The sequence below is a fragment of the Lepidochelys kempii genome, chromosome 3 (assembly GCF_965140285.1).
Source record: "Lepidochelys kempii isolate rLepKem1 chromosome 3, rLepKem1.hap1, whole genome shotgun sequence".
Taxonomy (NCBI): domain Eukaryota; kingdom Metazoa; phylum Chordata; order Testudines; family Cheloniidae; genus Lepidochelys; species Lepidochelys kempii.
Window position 1 is genome coordinate 26,235,873 of NC_136382.1, and position 13,057 is coordinate 26,248,929.

Here is a 13,057-nt window from a genome sequence, read left to right on the forward strand (position 1 = left end):
ATTTTTGGTGTTAGACTATAAAATAAAACAAAATGGCAAAAATCTACAGGGCACAGGAGGTGACAGATTTTATGGACTTTGATTTTTTTTTTTTTTGCCAATACTTTGGAGGATAGAGCTAAAATTTAGAGGGATCTTGATAAACTGGAGAACCCGGCTATAGTCAACAATCAAATTCAACAAAGACAAATGTAAATTACTGCACTTAGGAAAGAAAAAAAACAAATGCAGAATGGGGGGGAAACTGGCTTGGCAGCAGCACTACTGTGAAGGATCTGGGAGTTGTGGTGGATCACAACATCAATATGAGTGAGCAATGCAATGCTGTTACGAAAAAAAAAAAAGCAAATACAATTTTAGGTTGCATTAACAGAGGCACAGCATGCAAGTCATGGGAGGTGACAGTACCAGTCTACTTGGTGCTGGTTAGGGCTCAGATGGAATACTGTGTCCAGTTTTGGTCAACAATGTATAGAAAGGATCCAGAAGCAAGTGACAAAGATGATCAAAGGGATGGAATGCAGTCATATGAGCAAAGGCTGAAGGAACTGGGTAGGTTTAGTTTGGAAAAGAGGAGATTAAGGGGGTGGGGGCATGATAGCAATCTTCAGAGACTTGAAAGGCTGGCATAAAAAAGATGGAGAAAAATTGTTCTCTTTAGGCACAGAGGGCAGGACAAGAGGCAACAGGTTCAAACTACAGCATAGTAGCTATAGAGGAAAAACTTCCTAACTGTAAGAACAGTACGACAACGCCTAGGGAACTTGTGGAAGCTACTTCACTTGAGGTTTTCAAAAGGAGGCTGGATCGCCATCTGTCTTGGATGGTTTAGACACAACAAATCCTGCATTTTGGCAGGCGGTTAGACTAGATCAGTGCTACTCAAAGTGGTGGTCCGCGGACAGGTGCCGGTCTGCGAGCCATCGGCTGCCGGTCTACACACACATTGGAAAAAAAAATTGCCGGTCCCCCACATCAGATAGCTTGAGAAGCACTGGACTAGATGACCTTCATGATCCCTTCTAACCCTATGGTTCTATGATTCTATGATGGGTTTGGGAGTCAGGGAAATATTTTCCTAAAGTGGTTCCTGGCAGTGAAATCAATGGGTGTTAAGCCTCTAAATACCTTTAAAAATCTGATCCTAAGAGAGCACTGAACTCACAACTGCTGACACCATCAGTGGCTTGCCTGATGAATAGGAACCCAAAGCACCAGCAGCCTCTTCCTCCTCCTCCTCCTCCTCCTCATCAAAATGAAGATAAATGAAAGGGGATTAAGTCCCACAATAACATTGTGCTTAAACCCAGTCAATAGCAGCCAAATACTTCAGATTCCCCAGGAGCTACAGTCAGATACTGCAGGATGGGTTTTAACATCATCAACTTTAGCAAGGCAATAAACATTTTTATACATTTTGGTCTCTCGGTCCAAACTTCATGTATAATGATTTTAAGAAAAGCATTGCAGATATTTGGGATCACATATCCGATCATCCCTAGGGGCACTCTCAGACATAAACAGAATGGAAGCATCCTATGTTCTGACCCTTAGAGCAGGAACAGCAGAAACCAGGGATGGATAAACCACACACAGCATTTAATCCACTGAATAAATGCTACCTGGTATACTGGCTGTTCTGTTCTGTTCACCTGTCCTTGCTCTTACTGACAGCTGCTGCTGTCATCAGACCGGAACTAAGTACATTGATCTGCTAATCAGTGCTTCTAGCTGGATCTGGTTGAAATGGGATTGTGTAGGTTGCTTTCGTAGTTTGCCTGGCCAGTTCTGGGGGCATAACAGGGGATGCACTCCCAAGACTCTGCTTTCTCCTAGCTTCTCCTTGTCCTGACGTGCATCCCTATGGCCACATTGTCTTTGCACAACCCTGAGACCAGGTTCTGGGATTTGCCCAGGTCCCTGGTCAAAGCACTGAGTGCACAAGGGGAGGACGGTGTCTTGCCTCCATGTGTCTACCTCACATCAGTGCAAGGACCAGGGACAAACTGGGCCTGTTCTAAACAAAAGCTAGATACCTCACTTCTGCCTCCTTGTGCAGTCTTATAAACAAGACACCAAAAAAAAAAATCCTTTTGCAGATCACTCTTCATAAACAATTGTAAAGGTAGGGAAATATCATCTCTGCTTGTATCTCATCCCTCCAACTTATTCTTCTTTCTCTTAGATATTACAATGCCTTTTTATTTCAAAGCCACTGTCAGGTGCTAAATAATATCAAGCTGACCCAGGAGCAACTCAAATAAGAACTTGAACAAATCCAAATGTCAGCTAGTGAAACACCCTTGGTATTCAGTATCCTGCTTTGAAAAATTGTTGTCCCCTAGTTCCTGGTAATTTATACCATGCATGGCATAAAAAGAACATAATTCACAAGATCAATAACAAGCTGAGAATGTGGAAAACATAGGACCAAATTCTCAGTTGATGTAAAGCAATGTGATTCCATTGAAATCAATGAAGATATGTCAATTTCAACCGTGTGGGGTGCGGGGGAAACGTTTTGGGGAGATCAGCACAGGGGTTTAATAAACAAGTGCTAGAAAGTTCAGTGTGGTTTTGGGGGATTATATTCTCTCACCCCTTTGCCACCTTAGTTTTCTTTGTCCTTAACAGTTCTTGGCAGTCCACAGAATCATATGCACTCCACATGTGGGAGCATAAGGGTGAGGAAGGAGAAAGCAGCTTTCAGCTCCCTGCAGCAACCTGTTCTAATTGTGCTTTCTCAGCATTACTCAGTATCATCTGCTGCAGAACTGTGAGGTCATCCTCAGAGACATTTCACAATAAGGCTGCTGGAGGTTTGTTCCAAGCCAAGGAAAAAACATTTCCAAATACCACTCTGAGGTTTCCCTGATCAATGTACTTAGAGAGAATTGTAATTCCATCAGGTAAAATAAATCTAATAAGATTTAAAAAAAAAATCACGGAGGCAATTGCTGCCTTTGCATTACTAATGAGAAAACCTTACTTCAGGGACTAAGAGAACTGAAAAAAGCCATCAAGTATGGATGGGTGAAATCTAGTGAAATCAAATGCTGAAATCTGAATGCTTGTATGGGAAGGATTTTGTTATGTTAATCTTTGGCACAAATGATGATGCAATTTACCTTACATTGGTACAGATTTCATAATATTAAATAGGGTGTAATATGTTATAGTAATAAGTTAATGTTATTAGTAACAAAGGTAAAGATGGGGAAAATACTGCTCACCTCACTCATGTGAGTGGTTTCAATTAAGCTATTGCAATTTTCTGTGTGCTAAGTGAGCTGTATTAGGTTTGGTCTATACTTAAAATTTGTATCAACATAGCTACGTCAGTCTGTGGTGTGAAAAAATCAGAAGCAGCAGTCACATAACCCCCAGTGCAGACCCAGTGAGGCTGACAGAATGTTGCTTCTGTTGACATAGTTAATGTCGTTTGGGGAGGTAGAGTTCCTACACCAATAACAACCCCCCCTCCCCCACAAACCGTTCTGTCTGTATAGGCTTGATGTACACTACAGGGCTCTGACAGTATTGCTCCGCCGGTGCAGACTCTGTAGCATAGACATACCCTCAGACTAGTTTTGTGTTGTAACTACATCTGATAGTCGTGTTCACTGTGTCCCTTTAATTAAGTAACAATAGTGAAGCAAACCCTGAGATCCTGACTCAGTTCTATGCAGTCCTTACTGAGGCAGGCAAAGTACCATGGATTTCAGAATCTAACCTAGTAACTTTATACTGGGCTATTTCAGTGGCAGTTCTGCCTGCTGAAGAATATCAAGACAGCTTGGATTCCAAAGGACTTTAAAGACTGTAGACCTGATTTAGAAAAAAACAACCTCTCCTTTTGCTCCTGCAAACAACTTTGCCCAACATTTATTGGTGAGTGAACACTGGGGGAAAGGGAAGACGAGTTGAGAACCTGTTTAAAGATCAAGTCCTCTCCATATATCTTTAATATAGAGAGGATCCCTGACATATTACTGAAATGTCTCTGAGAAGGAACACATCTTAGGTATTTATACCATTACCGTAATATCTGAGCACCTCAGAATCATTAAAAGTATTAATTCTCACAACACCCCTGTGAGGAACAGAAGTACTATTATTCCCATTTTGCAGATGGGGAAATTGAGGCAATGAAATGACTTTGCCCAAAGTCACACAAGAATTATTTATCAGAGCAGAGAATTGAACTCAGATACCTATCTCCTCAGCTAGCAATGTAGCTGCTGGACCATCCTTCCTCCAGAGACCAATTTCTCCAATTAAAATCACAGTTTGGTAGAACATGATCACTCAGATTGGAATTTTACCAGGCCTCTGATCTTATGAAAAGTGCCATGGGGAACTTTTCATGAGCGCCGTTGTCAGGGCCTCAGATTTACAACTGCGCCATAAGAGAACACCTCCAGTCCTACAGCTCCCTTGACATTGTATTGGGGAATTAGGCCCTGATTCAAGAAAGCTGTTAACCATCCCCTTGCCACAATACTGACTCATGTCATTCAATTTACCTGAATAAACTCACTGATTACTTGCATAGGTAACTACTATCCAGGGTGATAAATGGTTGCAGAACTGGGCCCTCCATGAGAAGACTAACACTTAAGTCAACTCTACCAGCACCTGAGTTTTCTAAGGACTGACCAAGCCCAACTCTGTTGAACTTCTTTCAGCAGCATTGGAGGTGGCATGGCTGCAGGCGAGCTTCTAATTTCAAAATACAGTTTTATACAATTATTGTAGGTCTATGAAATATAAACATCGACACTAATGGCAGAGGGCCATGTTCTTCATACAGTTGGTCAGAAACAGCCCTGTCAGCCTTTTGAGGTGCTGCCATCACTAAGTTTAGAAGGAAATCCTCTGAAAACTAATAATCAGAAATAAGTTGCCAATTTCCCTTTAAAAGCCTAGGCGACTCAGCTGTATTCACTGCCATTTCATTTTTCCCCCAGTCCATCCAGCTATCGTTTACATTCTTGTTCAGCATCATAGTATATTATTCAGCAATGCCACAGCACACATTTTTCATGGTTTGACTGAAAGTTTGGACTTATAAACCTGTCAGCTATATAGCTCTATTGACTGGAAGGCTTCCATATTAATCAATTTTGCTCTGTTCCGCCGAAGTGTTAGTCTTTGTGTACTTGACTTGGAAATGCTGGGAATACTAGGAAAATACATGGCTGCTCAATCAAGGTCTATCAGGGACAAGTATGGATTATTTTTCACTGCTTTCCCCCACAAGCTTTTTATGCCTCTGAATAATCATCCACCTCCATCATTCATATGGACAGAGAACAAAACACTGAGTCCTCTCTGTGATTTATGACTAAGCAAGGGAAAGAAAAGGTAGCTGTACTTAGTAATTGTGTTTGCAGGGAAAACACACAGTTATATTAAAACATAAATGAAGGGCACCATAATGACCTTTCTATACTATTCTTAAAGGGCATGGACACGTGCATACTCTCAAACTGTACATATAAAACACACCATTAAAAACAGCTCTTTGTAAACATCACTTACTCCTTAAGTCCATCATACAGTTCTAGCCTCCCTGTACCCAGTTTGAAGGCCTATAACTAATTACACTGTTAATCTCTCCCCTCTAACATCTCTGTTTAATCCCACATGGTCTTTCTTGTCTCATTATTTGAAACATAATAGAAACCTGGTGAAATAATCCAGGTTAAATGGTTCAGAACTTCCTGCTTTCCTGTCAGATCTGCTTTTTTTAGCTCACAAAGTAAAGTCACTGCTGTGCAGAGAGGACAGCTAAGGTTTAAATTCTTTTGTTTAATTAATACATATCAGTTTGAAGTGCTATATCCCAGAGGACTTCAAGTACCATAGGGCAGTGCTCTAAGTTAACGTCTGTTTCTCTGAAGTACGAACCAAGCTTCTGTAAAGGTATGTAGTAGGCATTTGTTCCTATGGAAGCAGCTCGGCAGGGAATAGAAACCTTGACAATTGAATGCTTGCAGTGCAGGATACATAGTACTTGTCCAGTTAGATAAGAGGTATGAGCACTGGCTAAAGTACTTGACTAGACCTAATGAGAGCTGGATTCAGTTGTCAGGTAGGATACTACCTTCCTGAGATACCTTGAGTAAATCTGTTAAATCACTGTGTGCCTGTGTCCCCATTTGTAAAACTCTACTACACAGGTGTGTTGTGGGAATAAATTCATTAAAATTTGGGTTGTGCTCAGATATTATGGTAATGGGCAGTTAGTTTCTCAGATACCATAGTGATACGCACAGGACCAAAAATTAAAAATAATAGAATAGGGTATATAATGCCTATACATGTGCAGGGCCATGAGGTAAAGCTTTACATGAGTAATGCCAATGAAATCAGTGGGGCTACTCACGCTATCAGAGGCTCGTTCACCTGCACATCTACCAATGTGATATATGCCATCATGTGCCAGCAATGCCTCTCTGCCATGGACATTGGCCAAACTGGACAGTCTCTACATAAAAGAATAAATGGACCCAAATCAGACATCAAGAATTATAACATTCAAAAACCAGTCAGAGAACCCGGCTGTTACTCTGAAACATTTCAATCTTTCTGGTCACTCGATTACAGACCTAAAAGTGACAATTCTTCAACAAAAAAACTTCAAAAACAGACTCCAACAAGAGACTGCTGAATTGGAATTAATTTGCAAACTGGATACAAGTAACTTAGGCTTGAATAAAGGCTGGGAGTGGATGGGTCATTACACAAAGTAAAATTATTTCCCCATCTTTATTCCTCCCCCCCCCACACACACACACTGTTCCTCACACGTTCTTGTCAACTGCTGGAAATGGCCCACCTTGATTATCGCTACAAAAGGGTTTTTTTTTCACTCTCCTGCTGGTAATAGCTCACCTTACCTGGTTTCAGAGTAGCAGCCATGTTAGTCTGTATTCGCGAAAAGAAAAGGAGTACTTGTGGCACCTTAGAGACTAACCAATTTATTTGAGCATAAGCTTTCGTGAGCTACAGCTCACTTCATCGGATGCATAAAGTGGAAAATACAGTGAGAAGATTTATATACACACAGACCATGAAAAAATGGGTGTTTATCATACACACTGTAAGGAGAGAGATCACTTAAGAGGAGCTATTACCAGCAGGAGAGTGGAGTGGAGGGAGAGAAAACCTTTTGAAGTGATAGTCAAGGTCGGCCATTTCCCGCACATTTCCAGGAGTTCCTCAAGAACGTCTGAGTAACAGTGTGTGGGGGGGAATAAACAACGGGAAATAGTTTTACTTTGTATAATGATTCAACCACTCCCAGTCTCTATTCAAGCCTAAGTTAATTGTATCCAATTTGCACATTAATTCCAATTCAGCAGTCTCTCATTGGAGTCTGTTTTCAAAGTCTTTTTGTTGAAGAATAGTCACTTTTAGATCAGAAATCGAGTGACCAGAGAGATTGAAGTGTTCTCCGACTGGTTTATGAATGTTATAATTCTTGACATCTGATTTGTGTCCATTTATTTTTTTTTCAGTTTTTCTCACTTACACAAAAAACTGGGGGGAAAAATGTTTCAGGTTGAACAAAATTCTAAATTCAACTTGAAATGAAACATTTCTGTTTTGTTTTGGGTTAACTAGAGATTTTGCTCGACTTGGACTATTTTTTTTTCCAGTTTATTTGGTTGCGGGGCAGGGTGAGGGAGGGAATGGGTGTGTAACAGGGTGGCTTGGCTGGAAAGCCTGGCACTAAACCTACTGTGATGACAGGAATAGGCTTATCTGAGAGGAATCAGGTGATTTCAATATAAAAGGAACAGAACACTGCAGCATATGGGGAGAGGGCAGTTCAGGAAGCTGTGGCTGAATCTGCAGAGTGAGGCTAGTACTCTACCTAGAGACACCTGGGAGAGACTGCAAAGAACCTAGGCTGGAAGGTCTGTGAGTAGGAAGAGAAACCTTGGGTTAGGTGTGTGGACTTCTGAATGGACTTTGTTTTGTGGGTTTGAGTTTTGTTTACAGTTTATTTTACTTTAATAAACCCAGTCCCCAAGTAGGGGTATTTTTTGACCAAGACAAAGTCTGAAGTGAAGTTTGTTTGAACAGTCCAAGAGTGGAAACTGAGACAGACTGCCTATAGCATGACAGGAGGGGATGTGTGAGAAGCAGCTGGCCCAGTTATGGTGGGGAAGGGATTACCTATTTGGTTGGTTGTTTTTTTTTTTTTTAATAAATCTAGCTCATTTTCTAAATGAAATGTTTTGAAAGTTGAACTGTTTCCTTTTGAAAATGTCAAAACAAATGCTTTGACTTAAAACAATCAAATATTTTTTTGCTAAAGCTCTTTGCTGAATTCAGCCTGAATCGATTAATAGTTTTGATTCTCAGGAAAATGCAGTTTTAGGTCAAACTATTCATCAGACAACTTGCACACAGCTGTAGTCCCTATTTGATATTTACCTTCCCTTACAAGCCAAGTGATACCAAATGCTTGAAATGAATTGTACTTTGAACCTAAACCATGAGGCCCTTTACTTAGTCTGACATTCTTGGCTTAGATCCCTCTGATGTGCATCTGTCACCTAAGGCTTCCCTTAAGGTGATTAGAAAGTACTGAATTATAATTGGTTTCAGAGTAGCAGCCGTGTTAGTCTGTATCCCCAAAAAGAACAGGAGTACTTGTGGCACCTTAGAGACTAACAAATTTATTTGAGCATAAGCTTTCGTGAGCTACAGCTCACTTCATCGGATGCTGTAGCTCACGAAAGCTTATGCTCAAATAAATTTGTTAGTCTCTAAGGTGCCACAAGTCCTCCTGAATTATAACTGTGAATTGCACATTAGTGACACAGCTCAGTCTATACAAGCCACTACATGATGATCTCTTTCTCAAGGGCCCTGAAACTCTTGGGAGCAGCAACAGCATCTCTCACTTTGCCCTTTTAGGGGTCCTAATGCACAGGCCTTTTAGATTAATTTCCTCTTACTATGAATGGTGTCTCTCTGTTCCTTGCATTGCAAACCCCAGAGGCTAGAGACATATATACCATTTTCTCCTGTATTAGCTGAGATTGATTGTTTTCCCTTTTTGCTTCCTCTCATCCAGCAGATGTGCAAATTACCAGTCATAATATACCCTGTATTGATCTCTAGGTGGTGCTGCTGTATCAGAGGCTGGGCCATCTGTCAGCAGGAATGCAACTAGCTGGCACCAGCAGCTGAAAGCATCTGACTAACTGCACACAGACAGTAGAAGACAAAGGAAACTGCAGAGAGCAGCGGTGCTGAGAGAGGATGCCTCATCATCAGCATCAGCAGCTAATCTGGCTCTACCGATTCATCTGCAATGCAGATCCTATCAATTTTCCTGCTGTGACAGCAGCCGGCTAGATGCTGATTAAGGGGATTCTGGGGGGCTTGGAGGGGAGGATAAACCAAGAGAAGGAATCAGCAGCAAGAGGAAAGAGTAGGATTAGAGAAAGCGGGACTGTGAGAGGCAGTATAATGGCTACAGTGTGCCTGACGATAAACCATACAGTGTTCTATGAAGACATTAGGAAGTTGTGTTAGTTTCTGCTAATCCATCACCTGTCAAGGGTCTGTTTCACTAGCCATAAGATTAAAGAAAGCAGCATTGTCTATTGTCTTCAGTACTGGTCACTCTGGAGCTGTTCCCACATTGCAGCTTTGATGCTAATCCCAGTTTAGTGGGGGGCTGTCGAGACAAACATTCCTTATAACTGCTGCAATTTTGTAAAATCATTTTGGGATAGACTTTCTGCTGAGTTATCTTCCCTATCATGTTGCTCCATGTCTCTGCAAGCAGGTCTAATCTTTTTCCCATCAGTGACAGGGCTCCAAGGGCATGCATGCACACATGCATCCCCCACCACCTTCCCCCCCAGTGGGATCATTTAAATTATGGACTGTGAAAAGCTACACACAACTTCCTGCAAGGTTAGAGGGGGCAACTTTTAAGTTCTTTAAACATACAGCAAAGGTCCCCTTTAGTGCAGAACAGACATATCTTGGAAATGAATGCCATGTCCCAGCTCCATGACCCATGTACTTTTCCTCTTTGCATTCATTATTTTTACCCAATACTTTTATCATCCTTATTTTTAAAAAAAAAAACACCTAATTCTTTTCAGGATCTTTTCCCCTAGGGCTCAATGAAATCCACACTGACCCCCAATTACCCCCCAAAGGGACCCCTCCCTAATTTGCATTTAATTTTAAAAGCTCTTCTACTTCTTTGGCTGACAAAATAACTTTTCACTGGGGTCTTTATTAAAGCTAGAAATGATCTCTGAACCTTGAGAAATCAACACCAACCTTATAGAGAAGTTTTGTTCTATAAACCCTACATGTCTCTGTTCACTATTTTCCTTCTCGATAACAAATGTAAGGCTTGATTCTGCTCCCACTGATTTCAACAGAAGGGAAGCAGGCCCTTATTCTGTATTTGTAACAGCGATACATGAATTTCAACTAAAAGAGCATTGGGTTTCATCAAAATTTAGGAGACAGTTCATAACATGGAGGTTGCATTGTAAAGCAAACTGCAAAAGGCGGAAAAATAAGAACAAAAGAAAACAGTTTTTAAAGAAGTTAAATACGTACAATGTTTGGAACATAAAATACTGTGAGAATAACTTCAAATTCAAAAGAGAATAGAGTTATATGAGTTTCCTAAGGTTGGGTCCACTTTAGGCTATCCTATATCCCTAAGATTGTGAACCAAACCAAATTCAGTATAACATATGAAATGGCAGCAATTCCCTTTTGTGTCACAACAGTGTGAATTATCAAAGGCATTTCATAGTTGGGAGGTTCACTGCTTTTTAATGTATTTTCTTGGAAGATTTTAACTTGCAAATAAATTGAACATTATATATTCTGAGTAAGACCTCAAACACCAAAACCTAATTATGCTACATAAGGAATCAGAACTTTAAACAAACCAATCCTAGGGTACATAATTTATTTCTTAACTATGTTCTTTTATTCATTCATGCCTTGGGCATGTGGTGTCAATAAATTTAAAACATTAGAATCATTGTATATCAATATTAATAATAGCAGACCTTACAAACAGGAGGAGAATATTCTACTTCTGGGAAGATGTGTCTGTGAACTTGCACTTGGAACAGCAGCGTTCTTCTAAATGGTGGAGGAATGACTACAATGTATTGTAGCTCAGTGGATTCACACCTGGTTGGCTTATTGCTGCCCATTTGAGGACCCTGGCTTCTGCCTCGTATCTCAGAAGGCAAGATCCAATTGTGCGAGGTGCTGGACAAACAGTCAGCTTGGAGTATGGTTGTGGGTTCAGGAAGAGGCATGGCCAGTGGTTATGGGTCGGAGTTGACGTAGCTTAGGTCGACTTATTCTGGTGTCTTCACTGTGCTGCGTCAACAGGAGATGCTCTCTGGTTGACTTCCCTTACTCTTCTCGCAGAGCTGGAGTAACAGGGTCGACCAGAGAGCACTCTGCTATTGATTTAGTGGGACTTCATTAGACATGCTAAATTGATCCCTGCTGCATCAATTGCAGCAGCATCTCCCCGTAGTGAAGACCAGCCCTATGTTACTTAGGAAAATAGGTCCACTAACTTTCAGATGTCCCAAATGAAAGTCAATGGGACTTGTTCCCCTAAGTGACTTAGGAGCTTTTGGAAATCCCACCCAGATTGTGTACATTGGAGAGAAAATTTTAGCATTTAAGGCTGGAATTTTCAAAGGGACCTAAGGGAGTTAGGCACCCATCTCCCATTAAAATTGTGGGGACTGGACACCTCACTCCCTGAAGTTCCTCTGCCAATTCCAGCTTGAGTCAAAAAACAATGCATTGTTTCTAGGTGCTGTAGTGAATACGTTTAAATCATTTTGGCTGAGAGATACAGATCTGCACTGAGCATAAATCCCATAATGCTAAGGGAACCACCACGTTTGCAAAGGATAGGACTGTAATATGCACTGAATATGGAAGAGGGACATGTGCAAATTCAAAGTAATTTGTAAGAATTAATACTCAGTTAGTGAGAGATTTAACCACTCCCTTGTCCTCTCTCATGCTACTCAATATTACCTGGGGGGGGGGGGTAACTTGTACTTTATGGTTTACAAGAGCAATAAAGCAAGGCCACCTAGCCCAGAAACTACTTCATGCAACAGATTAGACAAACCGGGAGTTTCATACTGTACCCTGTCAGTTAAAGTGGCTTTTTAAGAATCTCAGCCCGTGAGGCTTGACTCAAGTAATGTTAGGAATGCTGGCTAGGGCAGCTGCATGGATACTGAACTGACATGTCCTAAAGAAGTGAGACGTGATCCAAGAGCAATGTGAACAGTAAAACATTTGTTAGGACGGGTCAGGACAGAAAATGATCAATACCTGCTATTTTTAATAGTCCTCCTCAGCTCTGCCTAGCAGTGAGCTGTCCACAACATGTTTTATTGATGCCACTATGGGCTACGTGAGAAAGATGAACTCCAGGCTTAAAGATTTTCAGATTTGCTTTATTGCCTTTTCAATAAGTGGTAATCTTTTTCCAATAGGAAAAGAAATATCAGCAACCCTTTAAATTATAACAAAATGTCTGAACTATACCTTAACTAAACATTTAATTTAGAATTAATAGGAAAGTAATCATATAGCCAATAAATCTCTGTTGATTACAATTATTAGGCTTCATTGCCTACCACATATAATAGGCCCGTAGCATATTACATAGTTTTTAAATCTCTCAAGTCATGTTGTTAAATCTTCAGTAATCATTATAGGCAGGCTGGTAGTTCTGTCTATTTTTAAGGTTGTCTGACACATCCCATCCTAAAACCCTGTTTTTAGTTGCTTATACCTTTGCCAAACTTTAATTGTTTAAGCCAAAATTTTCCATGCTGGGTGTCTGTCTCAGACTGATTTTTGGAAAATTTCAGCCAAAACAGTTCAGCTGTTCTGAAAAAAAGATTAGAGAAAAATAAGTTAAAGACCTCTGGCAGCCTTCTCTTGGAAAAACTCTAGTGCCACCAGGGTTTTGGGGCAAAGACTTGACATTTGATAG